At 50.7% G+C, this 24274-nt stretch overlaps 1 protein-coding gene across 3 annotated transcripts in view; it reads left to right on the top strand.

The window, feature by feature from the left end:
• The window catches only part of LOC119159453 (uncharacterized), a 398949-nt gene that overhangs the window by 278932 nt on the left and 95743 nt on the right, over positions 1 to 24274 (top strand). For all 3 annotated transcript variants that reach the window (XM_037412211.2, XM_037412212.2, XM_075865374.1), the window contains one exon: positions 190 to 253. The gene's annotated coding sequence lies outside the window, so the exon portion shown is untranslated. The remainder of the gene's footprint in view (positions 1 to 189; positions 254 to 24274) is intronic.

Here is a 24274-nt window from a genome sequence, read left to right as displayed (position 1 = left end):
GGACGCGCGCGTCTGTAAATGACTGGAGGGCGCGAACTGTGCTACTGATAATGGTTTGACGCCGGTAGTACGACACAATCGAATTCCTAGAACACATGTGTAAATAATAGAGGATGCGCTGATGTAGTTAATGAAAGCCATCCTTCATTTCGTTTTTCGCGTATCTAATTTCGTTTTTGTGCTTTCCAGATGAGACAGCTGCACTACCTTGCTGATTTTAGAGACTTCGCTTACAACTAAAGATGAAGCCAAGGTAAGCACCTAAGCTATTGTTGTGCTGATTTTATGAGCATGCAGTTTGTAAGTTAGTCACGGTGCGCAAACCAGCGTGGAAGGTCATTTATTTTGAATGTGTGCCTCCGGCGTGTCCCTGGTGCCTTAAACTGTTTCGTTATGAAGGCAATATGTACATGTTTCGGCTTTTCAAACTCCCCGTGGAAGCCCGGGAATGCGCGCAGCGTCTCTGGTTGCGGCTTTTAAGTGCTCGGAGGCTCAAAATACAGCGTTTGGAGAGCACTGGAATGTCGCGCGCTGAAATTCGGGTAAAAGCGTTCGGTACCGATGTAATACGGAAAACGGAAAGTTTTGAAATTATTCCACGTTTCAACGGTGACGACTTTTTTTTTTAATGTGGTTGTAAATAAAAGCGTCTTCTTCAGTTTGTCAACTCAAGTTTTCCAGCAGAATTTTGGTCCACGAGCTGAACGAAATTATTATGATGCTTGCAAGCGTAAGCGAGAGTTGCTTCAGGGCTCGTCTTGTAAAAAGAAACGATTTATATACTTTTCACTGGCTTGCTGGATTCCTTCGCTAAAGTGCATATCAATTTTAGAGGTAAGTGGGAGTGATTTACAGCTAACTTTGAGAATAACTTGTAAATTTTAAGCCGTGCTGTGTTCTTTGCCTCGCTTGTTCTCAGGAGTCTCGACTACTGATCAACAGTGTTTTCGGACCATTCTCAAAACGTTTTTTTACGACCCTTTACTATTTTAAATTCCGCTAGTGGAAAACATATTCCGGCTTGATTGATTTCTTCCTCCGCTGACTTGCACAGCAGTAGTGTGTTGTGACCGGCGCCCGAGCTGACGAGGGAGCGGCGCTCCTTTAATCTCCAAACAAGTAACCGAACGACCGGCTGCCTACTGTTAGGACCGGCGCCAGGTCTGACAATGGATCGGCGTTCCTTTTGATGTTCCTTTTTAGTCGCCAAACGGGTTGGCGGCCTGTGTCCGCCATGTATTGTTCCCCCCTGGCCGGAGGGTGCGGCGTCTTGCCGCCACGACACCGTGAGCAGTTCGGGAGACCACAAGTGCAGCTTCTTCTTTGGAAGATGACGGCGGCGGCGGCGGCCGGAAATCGTCCCGCTAATTGAACGAGTCGTTCGGCGACCATTTGAAGCTTGTTTACGGCGGCCCTTTCGATGGATGCAGTCATCAACTTCAGACCCCTCGCCCAGCGACACCCCTTGACGAGGAGGAGCCACGTTCGTGCCACATGGCCGTGCAGTGACCACGCTTCAATTTTGAACGTTCACGTGGACCGTGCGTGCTCGTCACCCTCGCGGGTAATGTGTGATCCGTGGTTGGACGGTGCCCTCTGTACGCGGTCCCCGATCTAGGGATCTGGGGAGGACAGACCCTTTATAATGAGCCCCCACGGCTCATTCGGCGTGCTTTTTTTCGAGAAGAGAACCAGGCAGAACAGAGCAGAACCATGTAGAACCAAGCACCATGGAGCGCTATGTTAGGAGTCATGTAGAGGCCTGCCACGTTTGAGGGCTCACCGTGTAGGGAGTTCGCAATGTATATATTGTAAATAAACCCTCTTCAAGTCTCTCTTCCTCCTGCCTCGACAACTTCATCCCGGACCTCCGGTGTCTGGAAACCACGTTTGCAACAACTGGTTGGCAGCGGTGGGATACGAGTCTGCGACGGAGAGCGACATGTACCGGAGGCCAGCCGAAAGCCCTGGAACTCGGCGGGATCGAAGCAGCGTACCACCACCGCACGTAATGGGGTGAGTGCCTGGCTTTGTGCTTGAGATATATCGAGTCTTTTAGCCTAGATTCGTTAAAAGATAGATATAACCAACAACTGCCTGGCCACTGTGGTTGTTATCTCAGCACAAGGCAGCACTGGATGATTATCTGAGCAAGTACGCTAAAGCAGGAAAGCTTAGATGATTCAATAGGAACAAGTGGTAATGTTTCAAAATTTCTAAGGGTACGTTGCGGGTTAAATTTTAGGATGTTGTAAAAAGCAGGAGTGAAAATTAACAGGAAACAAGTAGAGAGGGATGTTGGCCACGTAGTGCTACTTGGGTGCTTAAGCTTGTGGTCTCCGCTGTGAGATTTGCCAGGCTTCAATTTCTCTAGACCCAGAATTGAAACGCTGGTGGGTTTGTGTTTTGTCACAGCTGAGCCAAAGCAAAGTAGTCGCCATGGATCTTACGAGATTGACGAGAGAGAACCTGCTGAACCTGTGTTGGGATCTGGAGCTAGATTTTAATGATGATATGCCTGCTTCTAAACTCCGCGAAGTGATTCTCGAAAGCAATAGTGACAATGAGGAAATCGAGCACTTCGGGAATATGTACTTATTGGACCAGGAGGAGGAAGTAAAAAGGGCGCAAAGAAAGGAAAGATGGCGCCAGGAGGAATTGGAAGCTGAGCGCAGGCATGAAGAACATATGGAAGTACAAAGGGCGCAAAGAAAGGAAAGATGGCGCCAGGAGGAATTGGAAGCTGAGCGCAGGCATGAAGAACATATGAAAAGGATGCAGGAATTAGACGAAGAGATAGATAGGATTCGGCGTAGAGGGGTGGCATTGCAGCAGAGTGGTCAATCCGTAGATGTAGCGCACGAGCGGTGCAAGGTAGCGGCGGTGCCGTTTAAGGTTGAAGAGAAGGCTACAGGTCAGAAAGTTGTAGATGTAGCGCACGAACGGTGCGATGTAACGGCGGTGCCGTTTACAACTGAAGCGGAGGCTACATGTCTGATATCTGTAGATATAGCGGCGGTGCCGTTTGAGGCCGAAGAAAAGGCTAGTGCCTGTAAGGGAATGGAACAGGTTTTAACCCATTCTGAGGGAAAAGAGCTCGCGGTCGCAGCAGGGTGTGAGGGTTCCGTGGTGGTGGAAACGGAGTTAAGATTAACAGAGTGTTCCATCGAACCTTGCAGCCCTGTAGACCATGTTGATGAGCATCAGAGGCGGACGAAAGGCTCCAGGTTTGGCACCAAGGAATGTGCCAAACGGAGAAAGCGTCCGAAAAACAGAAGCGCGGCAAGGCTCGCGATCAGCGCGGCGCGTTTGACGAGGACCTTCAAACGGCGTGGCGGATTCGCGAGAAAAGGCCCGTTGTCTTCTCTGACTGGCTCGAATCGCATGCGTCTAAGCGGCCGGAGAGTGAGGAAAAGAAAAGCGCAATCTACGCGGCCGCGGTCTAGCGATGAACTGATAAGTGATCATCAGGACTGGGCGCGCGAGACGGCGGAGGAGCATATCGGTGATGAAGAACGTCAGAGTAGGACGAAAGGCTCCCAGGTCCGCGCAAAGAAGCGTGCACAGGGGAGAAAGCGTCCGAAGGGCAACAGTAAGGCAAAGCTCGCGATGAGCACAACGCGTTCGAGTAAGGTTTTCAAACGGCGGAGTGACATCGCGAGAAAAGTGCCGTTGTCTTCTCTGACGGGTCTGTATCGTATGCGTCCGAACCGCCGGAAAAGAAAAGCGCATCGTACGCGGCAGTGTTGGAAGGATGAATTGCTAGGCAATCATTCAGACAGTGCGCGCGGGAAAGCTAACAAGCAAGTGGGTGCTGACGAGCATCAGAGGTTGGCGAAAGGCTCCGTAGACGGCACGAAGAAGCGTGACAAACGGAGAAAGCGCCGTAAAGACGAGGCAAAAATCGCGACGCGTTTGAGGAATGTATTCAAATGGCGGAGCGAAATTTCAAGAAAGTTGCCGTATCGCAAGCGTCCGAGCGGCCAGAGAACAAAGAAAAGAGAAGCGCATTGTGTGCGTAAGTGGCCGAAGGGCAAGAGACCCTTCCGTTGTTCTCGCGGTGCATTGGACGGGGTGCGGGGCAAAAGAGTCGGTGGTTTTCGAGGGGCAGGAAGCGACAGCAAGTCGGCTTCGAGGAACGTCGCGGGGTTCGGTAGCAGGGCGATTGACGCGTGTTGTAGACCCCGCTTCTCGAGAAAATCGTTCCGGGCGCGACCACCGCGAGTTCGACTCAGAGTTGTTGCGAACAGCTGTTAGCCTCTCAGAAAACGTCGACTCGGGACTGTTGAAAGGAACATTTTGTTTGTTTTTGTGATTTTGTAAATAACTCGTTTGTACTTTGTTTTCGTTAGCGCTCTATCATTTTGGTAGCCTATATGCGTTGTATAGATCTATTGGAAGGATAGTGACACGCATTAGAGCGTACAGAATTAGGCGTTTGTCATCGGCACCGGAGTTGGTTTGTATGCGTCCGAGCCGCCGGACAAAACGAAAAAAAAAAAAGCACGTTGGGTAGAAAGGCAGACCCTTTCGTCGCTCTGTCGACGGCATGTTTGATGGACTGCGGGAGTGCGAGGTACTCAGCGAGAGTAAGAACGCAGGTTGTCAGCGCAGAGCTTTGCGGGGGTCGGAGGCGAAGCGAATGGGTTTTGCCATTGTTCCAATTCCCGTTCGCCTAGAAAGACCCACAGGACGCGACGCCGCGCGTTCGTCTCAAAATTAAGTGACAGCGGTAAGCGTTTCGGAAGGCTCTCCCGCGGATTTGTATTTTTTAGTTTTGAATATCTGTTTTGACTGTTTAGGTCAGTTTTCCTTTTGGAATGTGTTCTGTACTTCTGCTACTAGATAGCGTTTACGTAGCAGGTACCATGCTGTTTATTTTTTAAGCTTTGTATGTATTGGTTTTAAAGGTAACCGTTTTGCGGCCGTATAACGACACGTTAGGGGCGTTTGTCAAGTAGGACCGACGTTAGAGACGAATTTTGAGTGAGCGCACGGACGCAAGGATATTCTTGCGAGGTTTTCAGGATTCATGCGAAACTTTTTTTGTTGTTCATTTAATGTTTTGTTCGCATGTGTCCGGTGTGTAAGAAAAGCTAGCTCGTGAGTTTATATGTATGCTTTGTGAAAGTGGCAACAGCAAGGGAACGGTTAGGTGGTATCTCATCCAGGCAGGAGCACTGTGATGTGCGTTTGCGGATGTATAATAAAGATGTTCCTGATGCAGGTACAGCACGGCAGTTATGCTTTCGTCTTCTCAAAAGGAATTGACGACTGGCTTTGGCGGCACTAAATTTCGGGAACTAAAAGATAGCGTGAAGTAAAATGCTTTATTTTATGAGTATGATACCTGGTGGGTTACGGCGGATTACTCACGCAGGCACTCGGGTATGCCACGGTGAGCGCATCACTTGACAGTTAGTTTTCTTGAAAGCAGTTTGATGGGAAGATTATTATCGGATCGGGATTAGGAGTTTTGGTGAAACCTCAGAGAAACGTCCCGATTGCTGCTTTGTGTTTGGTAATACTGCTTAAGTAAGGTTGCTTTTGGATAATTTGTCGGACTCGACGTGTCTCAGTGCGGGCAGGGTGCTCTCCCGTGCCTGTGGTGGTGTGTATGAATGCTTTTCCCAGAGGGGAGCCACAAGGAACGAGAGGGAAAGAGTCCTTGGCTGAGCGTCATCAGCAGTGGCCTGGAAGCCAGCACTACACAGCGACACTTCGGGCAACCTGTGCAGCTGGTCACCCTCAGGTCGCTTCTCCCGCCGGCGGACGAGCTGTTGTGACCGGCGCCCGAGCTGACGAGGGAGCGGCGCTCCTTTAATCTCCAAACAAGTAACCGAACGACCGGCTGCCTACTGTTAGGACCGGCGCCAGGTCTGACAATGGATCGGCGTTCCTTTTGATGTTCCTTTTTAGTCGCCAAACGGGTTGGCGGCCTGTGTCCGCCATGTATTGTTCCCCCCTGGCCGGAGGGTGCGGCGTCTTGCCGCCACGACACCGTGAGCAGTTCGGGAGACCACAAGTGCAGCTTCTTCTTTGGAAGATGACGGCGGCGGCGGCGGCCGGAAATCGTCCCGCTAATTGAACGAGTCGTTCGGCGACCATTTGAAGCTTGTTTACGGCGGCCCTTTCGATGGATGCAGTCATCAACTTCAGACCCCTCGCCCAGCGACACCCCTTGACGAGGAGGAGCCACGTTCGTGCCACATGGCCGTGCAGTGACCACGCTTCAATTTTGAACGTTCACGTGGACCGTGCGTGCTCGTCACCCTCGCGGGTAATGTGTGATCCGTGGTTGGACGGTGCCCTCTGTACGCGGTCCCCGATCTAGGGATCTGGGGAGGACAGACCCTTTATAATGAGCCCCCACGGCTCATTCGGCGTGCTTTTTTTCGAGAAGAGAACCAGGCAGAACAGAGCAGAACCATGTAGAACCAAGCACCATGGAGCGCTATGTTAGGAGTCATGTAGAGGCCTGCCACGTTTGAGGGCTCACCGTGTAGGGAGTTCGCAATGTATATATTGTAAATAAACCCTCTTCAAGTCTCTCTTCCTCCTGCCTCGACAACTTCATCCCGGACCTCCGGTGTCTGGAAACCCCGGTCGCAACAAGTGATACATAATGGCTTTCGACTGTACCTTGAAAAATTTTTGTGATCACACTTCAGGTAACGCAACTTTTTCAAATCTTGCACGAAGTTTACCGCGAGTACTCTGAAATTTCTTTCGAACTGATTGAAGCAGATTTGAGGAACATTGCTTCAGTCAACTATGTACACATCACAACTCTGCTTTTCTTGAATGCCATTCATTGGATCTTGGCTCTGGTTCAATAGCCCTGGGTGAGTTTACCAGGCTCAAATGCGGAAATTTTATAGCAAACATTTTCAAGAGTGAACCTCTTTTATTTTTTTTTCGCGCTAAGCAGTCACGTCTTCTGCTTACGTATGCAGTGCTTTCTGGCACCGGCGTGCCATACTCCACCTATGTATCGTGTTTTGTCCGATATAAACCACACAATGTAACAGAAACCTTAAAATAAAAAAAAATCATGGCGAAGTTTGATGTGCCAGGTGGCTTCACGACAGTGTTTGAAACCGAAGTCCTCCTTAAGCGTAAAGAGCTTCGCCCCTAAAAGAAAACAACGCGTAACGTGGCACAAATGGTTCTCGTAACCATCGCATGTGGCTTGCTCGTCGCCGTGACGGTTTCCATCACGTCGGTGACCATGAGCGAAGTAGAGATAGTGTGCTATGGAAAACGCGGCGACGCAGTCGCAGTGTTTTTGTTGGCACCATGCCGCGCTCGCTGGCTGTGTCCGACACGTGGCGGTTTTTCGACACCTCCCATAACGCGGGACCATCGTTCGTTGTTCGGCGTTGTAAGAATACGCTTCTAGGAAGGCATGATAGCTGTGTAGTACGTGCTTGTTATCTAGAACTCCTCGTCCCTGTTTATTATCATTTTGTATGTCTCTTCATCGATACAATTCCTTGGTCGGGTTCAACAACTGCAGAAAGCCGTATGCAGTCTACTACAAGAGTCTCGGCCAACCCTTAGCAGGGACCGCGTGAAGTGCCTTGCAGAAGAAATTACGACACCCACGCGACCACCGGATGTAGGTTTAAACGAGAAGCGCGTGTTGGACGCCTTCTGTTTAGGTTGGGAAATGATGTCGCTCGGCTCCTGCACTTGTAGCAGAGGGTGGGAGACAGTTAAGAAACAAGTTTCGGGTTTCGTTCCTAAGCGCGCAGTTCCAAACTGAAGGATAATAATGAAATCTTTGTTCACATTTGCGCTATGTGCTGCGCTGATTGCTGGGAAGCGTAACCTTGTATGAACTTTAGAAAAAGCCGTAGATACAAGGACCTGCATGCGTACACGAGGTTGGCGATAACAGCACCGTTGTGCCGTGAAAAGTCAGCATTTGCATTAGAATAAAGTTTAGGTATTGCATAAATACCGAATAGGAAAATATGCATGAACCACTGCACTCTGCGGTGCTTGGCGACCAGGGATTCAGGAGTAGCACATGGATTTATTTATTTCATTTAATCATTTATTCCTTCACTTATAATTACTTAAGTTTCGCCTACATTGCTTTAATGAGATTCCACCTCGACTCGCGTAGGCCAGAAGTTCAGCGCGTAGGTTCTTCATTTGCTTCGTTGTCAATTTATTATTTATTGATCTTATTTATTTGATGTTTTAATAGCTTTGTAAGTTCATTGGTTCGTTTATTTAATTTTGTTTATTTATAGTCCACTGGTGGTGTGTAGTGAGTTTGCTTGATGTGCATACTTGCTAGGCGTTCTGAGTGTAGTGAATAATTGTTGGATATGTAACTTCACTAGTAGTGACCTGTTCACATTTTTTTTTGCTGCGTCTTCACATTATTACTCTCAAAGTCGCAGTGACGTCCACTGATTCGCCGACCCCCACCCACCCTACACACACGGGCGCGCACAGAGAGAGAGAGGGAGAGAGATGTGTAAAAACCTCTTTTTGATTGCACAGTATGTATTGTAGGCTTCAAATTAGTTATTAGTAGTGTAGGCATTTTGCAGCAGAAATGAAAAAAATACAACTGAAAAACTTGACAATGATGCTCGGTATAATGCATGGGATGGGTAATGTATTTTTGTGAGTGTGAACTTGGAACCTACATGGCCGTTTCGTCAAGCACCACCTAATACAGAACCACTTTTCTAGAGATAGTGAGGAAACCACAAGGTCGTTTATTTAGACGCGTCAGGAAAAGTTTAAGGAACGAGGGCTTGTTACGTTTGGCCCGGCAGTTCGTCTGGGCAGACGCCGTTGTGCGTAAGCCGATCTGCTGGGTGGTTTTCAACCCCACCGACGCCCAGTCGGCTAGACGCTGTCCTGTACAGGTTCCGGGTAGAGGTCGGGTCTCAACGAAAGCTTCGCGAGACAACCCTTTTGTGGAACGGGGTTGAACAGTGTGAGATGACGCCACTGTTGCAGTTCCCATGGAGTCAACCTCTCGACTCGGCTATTGTCGCTCACGCGAGGTTGTCACAAAAGCACCGACAGTCCGGAAGCGTGGGAAGGCGTCGCAGTGGGTTGGTCTCAGGAATCGAGCACCTGGACAGCCTTGTACGAGAAAGTTCCGTAACACTAGCTGAATGCAGCCATGGACCGCTGCTGACGTTCGTGTTGGTGGCCATGTTCTCCCCGAAGGAGCTCAACTTTCCCCTCCACCAGACTCTACCTTCTCGTCCTGCAATGTCTTGAAGGCGTGGGCCAGGTGCGTCTTTGTGAGGTGCGCTCGTGCTACGCATTGAACATTTTCGCCCGTGTTTCTCATCAGCGTAGTGGTCTAATATCTGCGCCCTTTCTGGTGGGTGGGCTTCTGAGACTTCACGTTACCTTATTCGCGGTAGCATGTGGTCGCCGCCTTCTTCGGAATGATGTGTACAGGAAACGACGGGCTGTAAAAGCCGAAGACATTTTGTAAATAATCGCTGAATCATGGACTGGACCTCTGTACATCGCGAAATCTTTGTACATATAGATGAATCTGTTGTACATAGACCAGAATCTCGGTACAGCGCCATCTTAGAACTATCATGTAAATAGCATTCGTTCTATCTCTCTTAACGCGTCCCCTCACTGGCGAAAATCGGCTATGCTGGCGACGGCGGGGAGCTGGCTACCCTACAGAAAACCCGCCGTACCTGCGATCGACCTCGAACCCTTAACAGGCTGTACTGCAAATGGGCATTTCGACTCTGTTGGTGCATGACGCTTCTCATGTGGCGGGTAACTTCAATGTTCGCAAGAACTACATCAGGCGGAAACAGTTAATGAAGGTTATGTTCCCAGAAAAAAAAAACGGTGATGTATCTTCATAAAAAATGTCTCTATCCGCAAGCTTTTTGCTGGGCGGTGTGCGCTGGCTTCAAAGGGGGGCCTCTCGGAACAATGATTCGTGAAGTACGGTTTCGTATTTTCCACCTAGGCAGCGGCCTTCGAACGCTCACAGAAATTTCAGTTTTAGGAAATTCAACTTTAAGTAATTCAAAGATTCATGTGGCTTACTCAGCAAGTTTCTAGATTCTCATCTCTATAGCGAACGTCGCGAGTCCCTACGGAAAGTGCCAGTAAGCGTCAGAACGCGTTCAGCAGTGTTTTATGGGAAGTAAAAGAAGAGAAAATAAAAGGCGGACGGGGGCATTCTCAATACTTCCTGTAGTTTCGAGAACGAGAGCAGTGCTGCTGTCGAGGATGAAGACGTGATGGCGCATCGACGGCCGTATTTCGGCGCCCCGGGGCGCCGTGTCTGCTGGCCTGTGTAGGTCTAGGCGCGAGGGGTTGTTAATACGTCGTCATAAAAAGTAGTAACCTTTTGCATAGGCTCGGGCAGCGTGATGTAGGACGGCCCTGATTTTTATAGGTCGTAAAACCAGCGCTATACTATTATATTGTTATATGCCTACGTGATGTACTGTTCTTCACTTTTTGTGAACATGCGGATTGGGAAAGAGAACAATAAATGGCGCATGTGAAGCGAACAAAAGCCCTTGGGACGATCGCTGCGCACTCAGTGCCGATTCGCTGGCCGGCCGCAGTTGCACAACGTTGCATTTATAGCGCCCGGTTCTCCGCGATATCGCCGTTTTCTTTTGTTTTTGCGCGCATTAAATTATTCAATTCATGGTTCACAAATGTATGGTCATATCGTGTAGAAAAAGCATATTTTGGCACTTGTAAGCTTACCTAATAAGCTAGCAAAAAGTGAATACCTTGCTGAAAAAAAAAGGTATCAGAATAAGTGAGATCAGCAGATTTTGAGCCCACGAAGTTGAGATTGTTGTGCTGCTCTTAGATTATTCGTGTCATAAGCTTTCTTCCTTTTTTGCCTATTGATACTATAGGGGGTATTCACTTGGCGTCATCCGCAAGGTGCGCTAGCGTCGTTCCAGGATGCCATCTTGGTGGTCTCGGTGGTTCGATGCGCTTACGGTGGCTTCGGTGACACTGCGGAGCCATCCGTTTTTCTCTCTTTTCTTGGTGCACCTGTGGACTGCAATGGATTTAAGCGCAATCGCACGTGAGTCAGATTAACCTGCGTGGTAGCGCTACCCCGAGAAAGTGCGTCTGTGCGGCGCGGCATGGACATGTGCACACTCGCTTCAAGACGTTGCACTACAACGTGATGTTGAACTGCGGCCGTGGGTTGACTTCACTGGCATAAACAGGACTAACTTGTTCACGTGACAAGTTTTGTGTCACGTGAGCAATTAAAAGCTTATCCGTGGAGGTTGACATCTATTTTACGAGCTGCAGCAGCTGGGTGTGAAGGTTTCCCCAAACAGCACGATTAAAGCGGTAGCCTAAAATGTAAATATGCTTCCCTAATATGCTTGTAATCGCGTTTATAGTGTGTTAGGACCGGGGTCTGACAGCATACCATCTCTGCTGCCAGTCGTTGCGGCTCGGGTCCAGCGGGTCTCGTCGTGGGTAGGTCCGCTGCCACCAGACCCGTTTAGCCCATCTTGCAGGTAGGAAGGTGCGTTCTCGGGGAGATATTTAGAGGTTTATTTTACATTATTTACAAGCGAGCGTTTCTCGCCACATGACGAAGATATCGTCCTACGTCGTGGCGATCTCATTGCAAGCTCTACTTCGACAAGCAACAGTACTTAAAAGCACAGCATCGAAAAGCTCAGCAACGAAAAAGCACTCGGAAGAGGAAAAGGGAACCAAATTACACTGTCCACCAACAGATCACACACTACCGGCGAGGGTTACGGGCATGCACAGCCCACGTCAACGTCCAACATTGAGGTGATGTCACTGCTCTGCCCCAACATTGAGGCGATGTCACTGCTCTGCCATGTGTCACCAACGTGGCTGTCCCTCCTCGCGTGTGTGCCGCTATGCGAAGGGTCTCCAGCTCACGACAGCATACATTAAAAAGTCCGCTGCAACCAAGCTCAAAAGCGTCTGCCGCACTGCTCGTTCAATGATCAGGGCGATTCGCGGCTGCCGCCGCTAACCCTTCCAAGGAAGGTGTCGCCACCGCGTAAACACTTGTCCTCTCTCGGGCCGCTCCACGCGGTACCCGCACAGCCGCGACGCGTGTGCCGGAACCCCTGCCGCACGCAAGCGCTAAGGGTCGTGGTTAGAAGAGGAAGAAGGCACCCAATTTCTGCAGCCTGGTCGGGAGCATGGCGCAGGACCTAGCGGGGGATAAATGAGCCAATCGGCGAGGCTCTTTCACCCTCTGCTTGGGTGCGGCAGTTGTGCCGGCACGTGCGTTGCGGCTGGTGCAGCTAGCCAATGGAACGACCCGAAACGGCCTACGCCGTCGTGGCGGCATGATGCTTCGCTTAGACAATGCATGGCGGACTGACAATGCCTGGGCTGGGACGGCTTTCCGCAGGCAAGGAGCCCCTCAGCGACTCCTTTGCAATACCCGGAATGTCGCTCCCCTTTTCGGCCCAAGCGCCGTATCTAGCAAGTGCCGTGCGAGCGTTGTGCCGATACTCTAAATACGGTTACGGGATGGCATGGCGGAAAACAAAAAAAAAAAAACCTCAGCAATTGCTGCAGTGGGTGTTTCTTCTCAAGGGCCGCTGCGTACCGTACCCATGTGTAGCTGAGTGATCGCAGCTGGTTAGTGCAGGCGTGAAAGTTCTGCCGTACAGCATGATTGCTGTTGTCGGAAAGGCAAACTGACTTCCCGTTTATTTCTAATCGCGTTTCTTTTGTCGTGCGAGCGCCGGTGAATCTGGTAAACTCGGTCATGGGAAGGGAAGGAAGGATTTCTCGGTGATTGATGCAGTGAAACCAGTCCATCCTTCGCCGTGCTGTTGCCTCTGCGGTCTTCTGGCATGACTCAGCACTGTCGGTGTAAAAAACTAAACCTACCGAGGCAACATTTTAATCCCCGAGCTTCTTTTTTGCGTGGCTGTTGCAACCAAATACGGCACAGTTCACCAATAAGCAAACAGCAGCAGTGGTGAACTACAGGTTTTTTGCCGGGCAACAATTGTTCAAACCCTGTAAACGCAATGGGTTTGTGAGGTCACTTTTGTTATTTCGACGTCTTTTATTTTTTTTCTTTTGCTGGTGTTCGATGGTGTGTTTGTGCTCGCTTAAGGGTTTGCCGTTTTCTTTCACTTTCTATAAAATTTCACTCAATTGATCTATTGGCCTGAGCAGCTTTACCATCTTTTTTTTTACGGAGTTGCACTTATTGTGAAATGGTGCTCTGAAGGAAACTTCACCGACGAATTGGCTACGTCTTGACGAATTTTGTCCACAAGTACTGCGATGAAGATGAAGAAGACTGTGAGGTATCCGCAATGCCCACGAACTCTATGTGGCGCTGTGTACGACACAAGATGGCGTCTGGAGGAGGGCTAGCCTTCAACCCGTTTGTTAGCCTAGGAACAGAAGGATGTGCGGACATACGGCCCGTTCCATGTTCACCGGATGAAGTCATGAGTTGCACTGAAATTGATATGAAACCGAAATGCTTTCCCAAACCATGCAAGCTCGCCACCTAATTATTTGCAGTGGTGTGAAAATTATATATCGGCTCCCTTACCGTGCATGAACGAAGCTTTGTGAAATCCTGAGTGAGCCACAGAAAAGTGCATGGAGTATATTGACGTATAGACTGAACGGCACTCCGACCTAGTATGTACCGAGATTGCCTGATGGATTTGTCTGAGTAGGAAGCCGCTAGCGAGTAGCGTCGTCGCAGCTGCACGGGGCCGAATGTTTAACGTGGTGATGGTTTGCGAACATATTATGCCGTAGCCATTACTTGCGCTGTAACGAACATGGAGTTACTTCGTAACGGGACACTTCGTAAAGAGATGGAGACAGCCGGCCGAGCTAAAGACAGACGCGATTGCCGGTTTTTCACGGCCACGTACCAGCCCGATATTCGGTCCTTTCTGGGACTTGTGGGGTACTACCAGTGTTACATCCGCAATTTCTACCAGCGGGCAAGTCCCCTAACAGACGCGTTGAGAAAAGGGGAGCCAAATAACGTGAAATGGGATGAGGACAACGAAGCCGCATTTCAGGGTTTAAAAGCCTTACTCGTTTCTGACCTGTGCTACGCGCACCGTACTATATGGTAAAGAATCTATAGTTCAGTGCGACGCCAGCGACAGGGGCAAGTGCGTTGTGCCTAGCCAGATTAACGATGATCAAGAAGAGCACCCTATTCTTTGTGTCAGGCGGTAACTAACAGTCCGAGAGGAAGCTTACAGCGCTTTCAAAAATGTGCCTGTTTGGTTTGGGCAGCCCAAATGTTGTCATGTTACTTGTACGGAGCGAGGTTCATCTCTGAAACAGACCATTGACCCCTGACATAGCTCAATTAAATGTCGCACAAAAATTGTCGCTTACTCGGTGCCTCACCTTCCAGCACTTTGAGGTTCGTTATAAAAAAGTGAAATTACACAGCTATTCGGATGGTCTGAGTAGACTTGTGTAATGAGAGCCGTTCTAAGGAGGGATAGGGCACTTTACTTTTGTAGATATTGGTATTTTATGTGACCAAATTGATTCGTTTCATTTTTTTTTATTTTTCACGTCTTCCTCCACGTGTGTTGTACCTTTGGCGGCACGGAATTCCGTCAAAATTTTAGTGTAGCAGGTGTTTCATTTGTTTGTTTTTCTTGAGAAGCCTGCAGGAATTCAAGCGAGTCCAATGCACGTGACTGCAGTATAATATTGTGTTGTGCGGTTTGTTTTGCTGTTGATGATCATTGTGTGGTGGTTTGGGAGTTAGTTGTGAGTTAGCAGCTGGAGGTTCCAAGTCAGGCTATTGTCCTCGTCACCAGCCATTCTCTTCGTGCCCAGCCGTTGGGAGCGCTGGCCAGCCGAGATTTTGCGGGCGGCGGAGAAGCTGTTACGTTCGGCCCGGCAGTTCGTCTCAGCAGACGCCATTGTGCGTAAGCCGGTCTGCTAGAATGCTTTCAACCCCATCGGTGCCTGGTCAGAAGCATCACAAAGTGGTTCTAAGAGAGAAAGAAACAGAAAAATGAGCCCCGTAACTGTCTGCTTCAGGGAGTGACACCTCAACAGTAGCTCACAAGGGATGGGGGTGAGGAGGGATTAAAAGGATAGAAATAAAGGTGTAGAGAGAGAGAGAAAGAGAGAGGAGGTAAGCAAGAGAGCGAGGACATATCGAGGGGATAGGAGAGATAGGAAAGATGGAAACACGGTCACAGGAGTCCGAGGACGGGGCACCACTTGCGAGAGCTCTTGCATCACGTATGACGCTGTCCTGTAAATGTCGCAGTCAGTTCGCTGTGGTCGGGTCACGACGTACTCGACGAAAGCTTCGCGAAACAATTCTTTTGTGGAACGGGGTCGAACAGTGTGAGACGGCGCCACTGATGCAGTTCTCATGGAGTCAACCTCTCGACTCGGCTATTGTCGCTCACGCGAGGTTATCACAAAAGCACCGACACTTCGGAAGCGTGGGAAGGCGTCGCAATGGGTCGTTCTCAGGAATCGAGCACCTGGACAGCCATGTGCGAGAAAGTTCCGTAACAGTGTAGCTGAATGCAGCCATGGAACGATGCTGACGTTCGTGTCGGTGGCCATGTTCTCCCCAGAGGAGCTCAACTTTCCCCTCCACCAGACTCTACCTTCTTGTCCTGCGATGTCTTGAAGGCGTGGGCCGGGTGCGTGTTTGTGAGGTGCGCTCGTGCTACGCATTTAACATTTTCGCCCGTGTTTCTCATCAGCCGAGTGGTCTAATATATGCACTCTTTCTGGTGGCGGGGCTTCTGAAACTTCACGTTACCTGATTCGCGGCAGCATGTGGTCGCCGCCTTCTTCGGAATGTGTACAGGAAACGACGGGCTGTAAAAGCCGAAGACATTTTGTAAATAATCACTGAATCACTGTACAGTCTTGTCTCCTCCCACCATGTTAATAAACCTTCGTTCTGTCTCTCAAAGAGCGCGTCCCCTCACTGGCGAGCATCGGCTATGTGGACGACGGCGGGAAGCCTGCTGCCCTAAAGGAGCCCGCCCTACCTGCCACCAACCTTGAGCCCTTTACAGCATGTAGCTGTGGCGCCACTCGCAAAAAAGAAAAAAATCACAGCATATCCACGGAGTAAATGATGATAAGTGGTGCAAAGCGCTCAGTCCGTGCGTCCGTCTGTGAATGACGGACTTATGGACGGACGCACAGACGGACGAATGGACTGATAAACGGTAGCATGAACGAAGGGACGGATGGACAGAAGGAAGGACAGAAGCACAGACGGATCCACGGAAGCACGGACAAACGGATGGAAGGACAGCCAGACGGACGGATGGACTCACGGATGGCCGGATGGATGTACGTACGGATGGACGGATGGTTAACGCACGGATGGACGGACGCTTCGCCCCACTGATTATCGTTGACTTCGTGAATATTGATACGAAAATGCGGCTAAACACGGCTGCAAGAAAGAGAAGGACGAAGTGGGTTTTTCCGTTGGATGCTGGTCTGACGCCATCTTGCTCGTCGGGTTCTCTGCGCTGTAAATAGCTCATTAAACAAGTTACTCGTAACTAGAGTGTACTAGAATGGGGGAGTGGGTCCACTGTGGCCGGCGGCAAGCGGTGCGGGTGAAGCAAAAACGGCGGAAAATTTGGTGGCGCTGCAGTAGCCTTCTCCTGAAGTGACGTCAGTTTCGGCGGGAGCGTGCGAGTCGTGCGGCGGTTCGGGCCGCACGACGCGCTGGCGGGGACGCTGAGCGCTCGATGTTGTCGTCTGCTCGACGCGCCGTCGTCTGTTCGATGCACCGTCGTTCGTGCGCTGTTTTCACAATTTGTCTCCTGGTTCTTTTTTTACACATTATTAGAGACAAAAACAAGTGACATGAAATAAAATGTATGCTTTTTTTCGTGAACGCGTAGGTTTGTATTTCCCTTTGAGCAAAGCCGTCTGGACAAAGAATACGCGGCAGACGGCACGTTTGCGTGCGCAGATATGTGTCTGCTGGTTGCATAACGGAGCGTTCCAAGCTGCTTCAAAAGATTAGAGGATGAGCACGTCTAGGCTGCGAGACTGCGCCAGACGCGCGAGCAGCACGCGAACCGCGCGAACTATCAGACTACCCACCCGTCGCGAACCGCGTGGCAAAGGGGACTTGTAACCATGGCAACCACGGCTAAGTCTTCAGGTGAAGGCGATGGTAGCGCCACCTGGATTTTCCGAAAAAAACGCCTCAGCGTGGAGCCTTCAGTGGACCCACTCCCCCATTCTAGTACACTCTACTCGTAACATTATTGGTGGAGGTGGACGACCCCCGTACCTCGATGGAGACGCGCAGCGGTCGCACCATCGGCGACCTTTCGACTGCTTCGACTGCTGGTACTTCCTCTACGCCGCCCTCATCAGTCCAAGCCACCACCTACGTCACAATACCGCACCTCCGGGATCCCGGCACTTTCTCCGGTAATGGTACGATCGATGTCGACACTTGGCTGAAACGGTACGAGCGCGTCAGTGCTACTCACCGATGGGATCCTACGCTCATGCTCGCCAACGTGCTTTTCTACCTGGATGGCACTCCCCGAACATGGTTTGAAAGCCACGAAGCAGACATAACGAGCTGGGATCTCTTCAAAGAAAAGATACGTGACCTGTTTGGTGATTCATCTGGTCGTCAGCTCGCTGCGAAGAAGACTCTTGCCACACGGGCCCAGTCTTCTACCGAATCGTACGTCTCTTACATTCTTGACGTCTTGGCCCTTTGTTCCAAGGCCGACCAGTCCATGTCGGAAGACGAAAAGGTTAACCACGTCTTGAAAGGCATTGCTGACGATGCTTTCAACTTGCTGGTTTTTAACAACGTCTCGAGCATCGACACAATCCTTAAAGAATGCCGACGGCTCGAACAAGCTAAAGCCCGCCGCGTAGCCCAAAACATCGTGCGCCTTCCGAACACAGCGGCCACTTCTTCGTGTGACGACGCCTTCCACCAGGCCCCTCGATGTGACAACCTTACACGCATCATCCGTCGAGATGTCGAGGCAGCACAACCGGTAGCCACGACATTACCGACGCCTGCGCCTTCCCCGACCACGATCTCTTTAATACAAGCGGTCGTTCGTCAAGAGCTATCGAATGTCGGCCTACATCCTGTTCCTACCGTATACTCTGCTGAGCCTTCTTATCGTACCCCTTCTGCACCTCGCATACAACGGAATCCGTCCGAATGGCGTACTCTTGATGACAGGCCAATATGTTTTAACTGTCGACGCGTTGGCCATATCGCTCGTCACTGCCGCAGCCGCTGGGCTCCACCGTCCCAATATGCACCTCAGTATCACACCACTTCTGCTCGCCAGGCGTCCCCACCGCTTTCTCCATCAACGCCGACCACATTTCCCGCTCCTACAGCACCTCTGAGCAGACCTCGCTACGACCGGTCACCTTCCCCGGCTCGCCGTCAGTCCCGGTCGCCCCCACAACGCCGCGCTGCCTCCCCGACCTATTCGCAGCATCTCCGACCGGAAAACTAGACCGTGCAGCTTCTGGAGGTGGAGCTGCGTTGACGACCTTCATAAGAAATCCTCGATTAACATTAATAACGAACCGGAACCTTTTGGACGTTACTGTCGACAATGTTCGTGTCAGTGCATTGATAGATACTGGCGCGCATGTGTCCATTATGAGTGCTAACCTTCGCCGCCGACTTAGAAAAGTTGTCACGCCCGCCCTCAACCGAGCTGTAGGAGTCGCCGATGGAGGAACTGCTGCAATTCTTGGCATGTGCTCTGCGCGAGTGTCTATTGGGGAGAGAAGCACTGTCGTTCTTTTCGCCGTCATCGAACATTGCCCTCATGAACTCATGCTCGGTATGGATTTTCTAGCCACGCACTCTGCCCTCATAGACTGTTCAGCTGGTTCTCTCCATCTCGATTTACCCCTCTTTTCCGACCCGACCAGCCCTCCGCAAACCAGCCTCTGCTGCATTGATTTCACGCGCCTCCCTCCTAACTCTGTCACACATGTCGACTTATTCTCCACGCCGCCAGTACCTGATGGTGATTACGTGGTGGCCCCGATTCCTGCAGTGATGCTTACACATGGGGTTGCTGTGCCGCATATGATTCTGACGATTAAGAGAAACTGCACCTTCCTTCAACTGGTCAACTTTTCACTCACCACCCAAGTTCTGCCACAGGGTATCTCCCTGGCAAAAATTAATGCTCTCCAAGATGACCATGTCGAGCCCTTCAGAGTTGACGATTGCTGCAGCTCAGTCAGTGGTTCCACTCCATCACGTTCTTGGGGCGCTGACATCGAGCGAATGGTGTCATCGGACCTTACGTCTGAGCAAGCTGCAGCGCGCTACGTTCTTGAGGGCTATCGTAGCATTTTCGACTTTGCCAGTAACTCTTTGGGCCAAACGACGATTGTCACCCATCGCATAAATACTGGCCATGCAACCCCCATTCGCCGACGCCCCTACCGTGTGTCGGCGTCAGAGCGTGCAATATTACAACACGAAGTCGACAAAATGCTTGCGAAAAACATTATCGAGCCTTCATGCAGCCCCTGGGCTTCTCCAGTCGTCCTTGTTAAAAAGAAAGATGGAACATGGCGCTTTTGTGTCGATTACCGTCACCTTAACAAAATTACAAAAAAAAAAGACGTTTATCCTTTACCTCGCATCGACGACGCCCTCGACTGCCTGTACGGTGCCACTTATTTTTCAACTATTGACCTTCGATCAGGGTACTGGCAGATAGCCGTCGACGAGATGGACCGCGAGAAGACCGCATTTACCACTCCTGATGGTCTTTATCAGTTCAAGGTGATGCCCTTTGGACTCTGCAATGCACCAGCCACATTTGAAAGAATGATGGACTCATTGCTCCAAGGGCTGAAATGGTCAACCTGCTTGTGTTACCTTGACGATGTTATCGTCTTTTCGCCCACATTCGACTCGCATCTTGATCGTTTGTCAGCTATTCTGGACGTTTTTCGTCGAGCCGGACTCCAGCTTAACGCCTCCAAGTGCCGCTTCGCTCGTCGTCAAATTTCCGTGCTCGGTCACCTTGTCGATGCCCAAGGCGTGCGTCCAGACCCAGAGAAAATTCGCGCAGTCACGAACTTTCCCGTTCCGAAGACCACAAAGAATGTCCGCAGTTTTGTGGGGTTGTGCTCATATTTCAGACGCTTTGTTAAGGACTTTGCGACCATTGCACGCCCACTCACAGAGCTCTTGAAGAAAGACACCTCGTTTACATGGGGCCATGACCAAGCGTCATCGTTTTCACAACTTACGACATTGCTTACAACGCCACCAATCTTGGCTCACTTTGATCCATTAGCTCCAACCAAGGTTCACACGGACGCCAGTGGACATGGCATAGGAGCTGTGCTATTGCAGCAACAACGCGGACACGACCGTGTTATAGCCTATGCAAGTCGACTGCTATCTTCAGCCGAGCGCAACTATTCCATCACGGAGCGTGAGTGCCTCGCCCTTGTATGGGCAGTCGCCAAGTTTCGCCCATACCTGTACGGGCGCTCATTCCGTGTTGTCACGGATCATCACGCGCTCTGCTGGCTAGCCTCCCTGAAGGACCCCACGGGACGTCTCGCTCGTTGGGCTCTACGCCTTCAAGAGTACACGTTCTCTGTGATGTACAAAACAGGGCGATTACATCAGGATGCGGATTGTTTATCCCGCTACCCTGTTGACGAAGCAACCGATACTGACGCTATCACGGACGTTTTTTCCGTGTCGCAGTTGTTAAACATTGGCGAAGAGCAACGTCGGGATGCTTCTTTACGAGCCATCATTGACAAATTGGAGTCAACGCCTCGCGACCCGTCCCTACGAATGTTTTTGGTGAAAGACGGGATCCTATATCGCCGCAACCTTGATTCCTTCGGATCAGACTTACTTCCTGTCATCCCAGCGCACCTGCGTTCCACTGTCCTGCATCAACTTCATGACGCTCCCATGACGGGCCATTTGGGCGTTTCTCGCACATACGATCGGGTACGACGTCGGTTTTTTTGGCCTGGACTTGCCCGCTCGGTTCGACGCTATGTCGCCGCTTGTGAGCCCTGTCAGCGTCGCAAAACGCCGTCTGCCCTCCCAGCCGGCTACCTTCAGCCGATCGACGTTCCCAACGAGCCTTTTTTTCGAGTTGGTCTCGACCTGTTGGGCCCTTTCCCACTCTCCACAGCCGGAAATAAATGGATTGCTGTTGCCACGGACTACGCGACGCGGTACGCAATCACACGAGCACTCCCGACCAGCTGCGCTACCGACGTTGCGGACTTTCTGCTGTACGACATAATATTAGTGCACGGTGCTCCCCGTCAACTTCTCACCGACCGTGGCCGCACGTTCTTATCAGCTGTCGTTCATGAAATCCTGAGGTCTTGTCATACAAAGCACAAATTTACTACTTCATACCATCCACAGTCAAATGGCCTCACGGAGCGCCTTAACAGGACCCTAACCGATATGCTTGCCAAATACGTTGCGCCAGACCACCATGATTGGGACATTCATTTGCCGTATGTGACGTTCGCCTACAACTCATCTCGTCACAACACTGCCGGATATTCGCCCTTCTATCTACTATATGGCCGGGACCCAACTCTACCTTTAGACACATTACTACCTGCGGCCACTGAATATGCTGGTGAAGCCATTGCCCGCGCCGACCACGCGCGCCAAGTCGCCCGTAACCGTCTACAGGCTTCACAGGCGCGCCAACAACAGCTCTACAATTCTCACCATAGGGACGTGCACTTTTCTCCGGGTTCTCTCGTGCTCCTCTGGTCACCTACTCGGCGTGTGGGACTGTCGGAAAAACTGTTGTCGCCCTACACTGGACCATTCCGTATCGTTCGCCAAGTGACAGACGTCACGTACGAGATTGTTCCAACCGATCCAACAAAGTCATCGTCAGCTCCGAGCGACACCGTTCACGTGGCTCGGCTAAAGCCCTATTACCCCCCTTCGACATCATCTGCATAAATTTAGCACCGGGACGGTGCTTCTACCGCCGGGGGTTATGATACGAAAATGCGGCTAAACACGGCTGCAAGAAAGAGAAGGACGAAGTGGGTTTTTCCGTTGGATGCTGGTCTGACGCCATCTTGCTCGTCGGGTTCTCTGCGCTGTAAATAGCTCATTAAACAAGTTACTCGTAACAATATGCTATGAAAACCAGTAACACTACCCAGCTATATTATTCCGAAGGACCTATACACACAACGCCATATATTGCGCTATAAATAAACTAGAGGTGGCTACGTACAACTACTACGACTACGGAAGAAGTAACGAACCACCGCCTTAAGAGCTTCGCCCCTAAGAAAAAAAAATCGCAGACGTGCAACTCGGTTAGCAACACAGCTAAAATTATCCTTACGGACTTATTCAAGTATACTTTACTTTTGGTTGTTTTCCGGCAGCTTAGTTAGAACGATTCCTTAGCTTAAACAAAACAACTTTCCTTGACCTGCTTATAGGTACGTGCGCACAACTCCGAACCGTTTCCAGCGCGCTGCTGTTGTGTATTCTCGTCCCTCACGAGCTGAGTCTTCGTTGTCACCTTTCATTATGTTTGCTCGTTGGGCGGCTTCCTCGTCTCGGCTAGGAAAACAACCTAAGGGGACACGTCACGCAGCCAGCAGGTACGAGTGCGCGCTTTGTTTTGCAGTCGTCGTGCTGCCATTCAGCTGAATGTGAAGACGCGCTTTTGTGTTTGCATTTGTAGGAAGCATCAACATCTGGTGCGGCGCGCAACTGACGCGTGAGCGCCTGGGCGCTGATGAGCTGCAGAAGACGCTCGCGCTAACGAAGCGTGTGACGGGCCACAATTTCGTTAACTGCGAGCGCCACCCCCCCCCCCCCCACCCTGCCGAAATCACAGAGGCAGCCAATTAATGCGGCTTTACATAAATGCTTGTGGAAAGGCTGAGAAAAACAGCACAGCCACGATTCGGGTGGGTCACTTGTAAATTAAGGGTTTTCATTTTCTTGCAAAAGTCAATGCGCTGCTTGTTGTGATCCTGTTTGTATAACAATCTGCAACGCCCGTCGAGTGCTACCTATTGTTAAAAGGCAAGAGGGGGAAAGTATGAAATCAAATGATGCTGACTAAAGAAGTGTTTGGCAGTTTTAACCTGCGTCAAGGGAAGAAATCGCAAAGGGGTATCAGTACCCACGCGTGCATGCGTGTATGTGAGCTCGTGCGCGTGCGTGCTTGTGAGTGTTTGTGAGCATGTACAAAATAAGGCGGATAGATCAAGGTGACGCTTTCTGTAGTCATTCATGACCATATAAAGGCAACCGTTTATGAAGCGTGGAACGCCTAGCGGCTTTTATTCGAAGTATGTGATAGAATCACAGCAATGGTGAGATGAATACAAAGGTAAATGATAAAAATTACACCGTATCCCGCTAGAGGAAGCCATGTGTAGATGCGAGACAGCGGGTGCTAACGCTTACACTGGCGGCGGCGTTGACAGTAGCACTCATCACGGCGTTGCACAGGACAGAAACTTGGGGAGGCGCAAAGCACGCAGTGATGGACGGGTGTTTCCTACTGGAACATGCCAATCGCTGCTAATGGGCAATGAGAGTCAGGAGACTCCGACTGGACGCAGAGACCTGCAGTCCGCTTTTAGGTAACGCGCACGCTGCCAATTTTTATTGTTCAACGACGCACAGAAGAAATCTCCCACCGGCATTTCATTAGAGGCAAAGATACAGTGCCTCTAATGAGCATGTGCCACAGGGGTTGCGAGATGGCCGTACGTGGAGTGATCACTAGATGGACAGATGCACGGACGGATGGACAGACATACTAGCAGACGGATGGACGGACGCACGGTCGTACGAGATGGATGAACGGATGGTCGCGCTAACGGACGGAAGCAAGAACGAACAGACGTATGAAAGCAAGCACAAGCTGACGGATGCTTCGCCCCACTCATCATTCACTCCCTGGAAATGGTGCTATTTTTTTTTTCAATGAAGAATTTCGCTAGCGGACGCTGCCTGCGTCGGCGTTGCGAGATGAGAGAGGGGAGGCGGAGCGTATGGGAGAGAAAGAGGAGGTGCATGTGCAATATGGGGTGTACACGCCGCAGGAAGGGCTGCCAAGGGGGGAGAGGTGGGGGAAGCGAGCGTAGGCCATATCCGGCAATGGCATTGCCAGGCGAGAGAGAAAGAAGTGTTGGAGAGAAGAGAGAGGGGGATGCGCATGCGCAGTAAGGGTGGGCTCGC

This window comes from Rhipicephalus microplus, chromosome 1, assembly GCF_043290135.1.
Source record: "Rhipicephalus microplus isolate Deutch F79 chromosome 1, USDA_Rmic, whole genome shotgun sequence".
Classification (NCBI taxonomy): domain Eukaryota; kingdom Metazoa; phylum Arthropoda; class Arachnida; order Ixodida; family Ixodidae; genus Rhipicephalus; species Rhipicephalus microplus.
The sequence above is the reverse complement of the archived record's forward strand: the minus strand, read 5'-3'. Positions and strand labels throughout refer to the sequence as shown.